This window comes from Triturus cristatus, chromosome 4_1 (genome assembly GCF_964204655.1).
Source record: "Triturus cristatus chromosome 4_1, aTriCri1.1, whole genome shotgun sequence".
NCBI classification, from domain to species: domain Eukaryota; kingdom Metazoa; phylum Chordata; class Amphibia; order Caudata; family Salamandridae; genus Triturus; species Triturus cristatus.
The window spans coordinates 384,285,337-384,291,336 of record NC_140585.1 but is presented as its reverse complement, the minus strand read 5'-3'; positions in this window follow the sequence as shown (position 1 = coordinate 384,291,336).

The following is a 6,000-nucleotide window of genomic DNA, read 5'->3' as shown; positions in this document are numbered from 1 at the left end:
GGGTTTTCTTGGGCAAAGCTCTGGACGCAGAAGAGGAACACTCTAAACTGAGGTCGCAAGAGACTTATGAGTTAAATCTTTTTGTCTAGATTTAGGACGAGGTATAAGGTATAAGGGTTGGAGACTTATCCCTCTGTTTAGGATATCTACCCATAAAAGCGGGTTAAATAGCATAGAGACCTCCTAATATATAATAAAGATATGAGACAGAGTAATGGGTCTGGTCTAACTGAGACTAATTAAACAATCTTTGCAGAGTATATTGCAGATAGCATGAGGGCATGTACAGAAAACAATGTTCGAGCAGAACACAGTTAAAGTGTAGCCATAAAGTTCCTCTACTTAGCAATGCAGTAGCCCCAATCTGTCTACGTAGAAAGAAAGGAGACAATCAGGTAGGGTGTTCCGGCAATGCAAGAGGACTATGTGAGGCATTGAAGGGCATCAGAATTCCACCAGCGTTTAAATGAAGAAAAAAAAACTATATAGTGAAAACAGTAAAAAGTACCTTGAGGCAGCAATGTAGGCAAGCAGAAAGAACAGCTACATGTTGCAGAGTGGCTCACTACTGAAACAATGCAGCCCCCTCACTACTGAAAAAAATGCAGCCCCCTCAGTTATGACGCAGCAAAGATATGTCTCTCAGAAATCAGGATCTCAAAATGGTGGCGCACCATGGCAGGCAGGAACCTGAAGTCCAGAAAATATGCCTGCAGAGCTAATTAAATGCCTCCAAAGAGATCAAAAGAAAGGTGCCATCCTTCCGACGAGAATTTCTGCTGCCAGATTAAAGAGGCAGAGGTGATGTGCGACGGGGCCTCATGCGTACGTCGGAGATGGCCGGTAGCTTCCTTGTCCGGTGGCCATCTTACACGGAGCTCGCATGCGTCTCCAAGGGTAGCTCTCTCCTTACACATTTAACATATTTTTTCATCGTTATTTTAAAATTGTGATGCACCTTAATCCAGAGGTTTTTCACGTTGAATTTGCTTAGTTCATGTGAAAGCTGCATTTTTTTGGGTAGGTTTTTGTATGTTGATGGATTGTCTCCTCTATGTCTATGCTTGTCTGTGTTTCTCTCTCAAGTATGCAAGGCATAACTTACTTGCTTCCAAAGGCTCTCAGACATGGTCTTGCATTGGAAATTAGTGGGCTGCCTTCGATTTGGATTACAGCTATGCGGAGCTGGCAGCACAGTATTGCATCATGATGAAGTGTTTCTGGGTTGCAGGTCATCTTGGTGGCAATAACTCAGATTTTAAAATGAAAAGTTAGTTTGTTAGTGGATTAGTCAGCCAGCTTTCATCTGGAGTGGACTGCACGTTGCTTGTGTCCGATCACCTTTGTTTATCCTTATTGCATTTCTGCATACTTATGACTTTTGACTATGGACCAAGTGGAATGAAGAGGTGAATTTTTAGTTTACGCTAAAGTTTATGATGTTAGGTGAAATGTTAATGTTGAGAAGAGATAATTCTATAACAAAGTTCACAAAATTGACAAGTGTCTGTCACCTGTTGATTTGCATTTGCTGTTGGGAATAGATTTTGCCTTCCGACCAAAGTTTTGCACACTTATAATCATCCAAAGGCTGTCCAAAATGTACATCTTGTTTGTTCAACATACTCCATAAAAAATGACCAACTCGGACCTAGCTTCTCATTATCCTATTCCTTGTACTTTTGCATTACAATTCCTTCTCTAATCTATTTTGTTTTTACAGATTTGTACCTCTCCTCAAAAGAATGTATATTTATATTTGTATTTGTATATGGCAGTAAGAACTTGAATAGAGCAAATGTACTTGGAAGTCAACAGAGCACAGACCATGGGCCCAAGGATATGCTTTAAGACTGTTTACAAATGGCAGGAAGGTTATACGGTCTAAGGTTCTAGTTCTCTTTGATGAAGTGAATTGTACATTTTCTTCCTAACTGTAGAAGGGTTAGAGCAGATCTGAATTTGATGGCAGTTTTCTTCCCTTTCTGGAGTGTGTAGATGGAAGACTAACTTATTGGTTCTTTCTTTCTTGAATTTTTTAGTCTTCAACCTGTTGATGTGGTGCTTCCCACCAGATGTGATTAGTTTCTTGGCCAGGGATGCAGAGGTGTTGAATTGGATGACCTTGTAGGTAATGCAGCTGGACCTGCAGACTTGCATACTCAGAGAAGAAGTTAATACAGTTCTTTCAGTGTTTTGGTAATCAAGTCAAATTTTTTCAAGCCCTTGCTGTGGTATGCTACAGGATTTAGATTGCATTTCAAGGGTGCCAAGGTGGTGTTCTGAAGGGTGCTGAGCACAGCGTTGCTGCTATCTAGTCAAGGACTTTAGCGTACCCTCTATCCTCAACAGGCTTTGGGAAATTTACAATATCCTCTTTAAGAGACGGCAGATCTATCTTAGGTCAAACAAGTATCATTTTCCAGTTAGGTTGATAAATTCATTGAGAGCTATGCTCTCATATATCTTCTTGTACACATACAATAGCACTTGTTAATTAACCGTGCCCAATCAGATATATGTATTTTAGAACTGCTGGCTTGGTGGGAGGGAATGGTCTGTCACATTACTCAGTACCAGTTTTTACTAAGAAAAGCGTTCCATGAAAATACAGATCATCAATTCTAGGACAAAATTACTTATGTTACATCATCATGACCATATAGGACTTGTTAGAAATTGAGTTACTGGTTGACTATGGTGTGCGCCCTGGTCAAGCAGAAACCACAATCCTAGTCAGGGTAACGCACAAGCAAACCCCAAATTAATCTGTGCTCAGCCCCCTGGCAGCTTGGTACAGAGCAGTCAGGCTTAATTTAGAGCAATGTGTAAAGTATTTCTGCATCACTTCAAACTGTAAAAATGCCACACAAAGAGTATCCAACACTGGGTTAGAAATAGAGATGAGAATTGAAAAAATAAAACAAGACCAAAACAACAGATATCTAATCAGTAGAACAAGAGTTATGGATTTCTAAAGAATAAAAAGTAAAATAGTACCTAAAAGCATAAAGCACCAACTGTGGATATATGGTTGCACTGGACCGGGTCAAAGTCAAACATTCAAGTTGACCGCGATGGATTGCGAGCCAGATGCAGTCCCAGATTAGTCCAGCGGAAGATTTACCTTCTCAAGTTTTGTGCTAAGAGTCCCATTCACATTGGAGAGGATCAGGAGGAACAAGGAGAGCGTTGCAAGCGGCAGTCGACATGGTGTGAACAGCAGGTCAGGCGTCGCGGACAGGTGGGCTGGAGCTTTGCATTGGCAGTCCCTCGCGGGCTGTCGATGCTGCTGTGTGAACGCATAGGCTGGTAGCGGATTGCCCTGGATTTTGGTGCGAGAGGCGTGGATCCAGTGCAAATGGGTCAGTTCGCAGTTGCAAAGAGCCCAAAAGCTTGATTTCAAGAGTCCATTAGCCACACCAATTGTCCAGGACCAGAGAAGCACAACTTGGGGGTCAGGAACTCGCTGAAGAAGGGCCCAGGAACTGTTGGGGAGACTTTTATGCCTCTGAGGCTCAGAACGGGAGGCCAGCAGAAAGGCCCTTTGAGTCACTCTGGGGTCCTGGGTTCAAGATGAAGTTGCAGGTCCAGTTCTTCTTCTATAGAAAGAGTACAGCAGGTTAGCACAGCAGGGCAGCAGTTCCTTTAGAGAAGCAGACCAGCAGAGTAGCAGTCCATGTCAAAGCACATCAGCCCTTCTTCTTGTCAGAGTATCCACAGGTCCAGAAGAGTTGGGATCTGAAGTCCTTCTTTATACAAAGTTGTGCCTTTGAAGTGGAGAGAAGCTTCTAGAGGTATACCTTTGAAGTGCACAGATGCCCTGCCTTCCTGGCTCCAGACTAACAAGATGGGTTTTGAAGCCCTTTTTTTGGTGGTAGGACACCGCCTACTCAGGTGTAGGTGAGGCTGGGCCCAGTTCATCCCTCACATCCTGCCAGTGATGTCCTATCCAGTCACACCCAGGGCTCCCATTGTGTGTGGCTGTCTAGGAGGAATACACAAAGCCCAACTGCCAACTACACCCAGGCATGTGACCAGAGACACGCTGCAGGCACCAAATGGCTAAGGCAATAAAATGGCTTTTTAAGAATTGTAATTTAAAATCTGACTTCACCATAAGTTAGGATTTTAGATGAGAATTTCACAGACACCAAACAACAGCTGGTTATCTCCTCCCATATGGAAATTACACTTATAACATGTAAAAAGGAAACTCCAGTGTGATCCTATGGGAAAGATAGGCCCTGCAGTAGTGAAAAATGAATTTAAGATTTTTCCACTACCAAGACATGCAAAATTTAAAAGTACACGTCCACCTTTTTTTATATACTGCACCCTGCCCTTGGGGCTTTACAGGGCCAAATCTAGGGGTGACTTATAAATTAAAAGGGAATGTTTGGGACTGGCAAAAGGTTTATTTTGCCAAGTCGATATGGCAGTTTACAACTCCACACACTGGTTCTGCAGTGGCAGGCCTGAGACATGTTAAAGGGCTACTTAAGCGGGTGGTAGAATCAGTGCTGCAGGTCCGCTAAAAAATTCCCTTGTCAGCTCTTTGCCTTTCAATAAGCTACACCCAAGCTCACAAGGGGTTATTGGGCTGCCCATTTCTTGCAGGTCCACTAGTAGCATTTAATTTACAGGCCCTGAGCACATGTAGTGCCATTCTACTATGTGCATATAAATAAATAAAATATGCCAATTGGGTATAAGCCAATGTTGCAATGTTTTAAAGAGAGAGCACAAGCACTTTAGCACTGGTTTGCAGTGGGAAAGTACACAAAATCCTCAAGCCAGCAAACACTAACTCAGCAAAAAGTAGGAGGAAGAAGGAAAAAGGTTTGGGGATGACCCTGCAGAAAGGGCAAGGTTCAAAAGGACGGACATTTCTTTCACTTATTTTTATAAATCTACGCATGGATCTTTGAAGAGATTTTCATAAGCCACACCATAAAAACATCCATTTCAATACATTTCTAGAGCTTTACTTGCATTGTATAATACTACACCACTCCATGGTGTAAACCTTTACCTACTGTAATTACCTGACAGCATTATTTTCTCTTCCTTCAGTGACGTCGCTGCCTTGCAGTACTCTGCCCCAGGGAGGTGTTCCATGGGCAGTATGCAGCACATGTAGAAACAGTAAAAAGGTTTCCCTTCCTGCACAAATACAATAGTGCCTGCCATGCAGACACCTTTTGCAAGGGTACCTGCATTGGCGCTAGGCAGCAGTTTGTGCCGAAGTGCAGGCTGAGAGCAGGAATGCATCGTATAATGTTAAATACAGCGCATTCCTGCCCTTTCTCTTTCACTCAACGCAGCAAGGTGGCTTGTTGCGTTGTGTGAATAGTTGATGAATATGCCACTATGTCTCCTATATGTCTGTTGCAATCATGCAGGTGACTAATTGAATTACAGTGAGATGCAATTACCTTCTGAAACTTTAATAGCTGAAAACAAACCCTATTAAAAGTAAAAAAAATGTTAACATTAAAAAATGATAACAATAATCCATAAAAACAACCTAGACATTACTGAAAAATAACTATACAAAGAAGAGAGGCACAAAATTTAACTGTTGTTTATCTGACCACTCATAATAAAGAAGTTAGGAAAATGGTCTGGAAGGACAAAAGGCAAGAAAAGCAAGTGCTGTGGGCAAAAGCTCTATACTCCTGCAAAAAGAGGAATTCAAGAGACTTCTGGATTTTAGTAAACAAATTAAGTAGATCCAGTAACAAATCTACTTCATCAACAGTGGCTGAATCTGAATGGGTATCGTTTATAGATATGCATTTGAATCCTACCCCCAATATGGTTAAGAATCTTACTGAAAGGATTATAAACGGAACGGAAGAAGAAAAGAATAACAACTCAATAGATATAGCAGAAAACCAAGTATGTAAATTAATAAATAATCAGAGATCCAATGGTGCCCCTGGCCCTAATGGAATTCCTGCAGCATTATATAAGAAGGAAGCTTCATACTGGTCG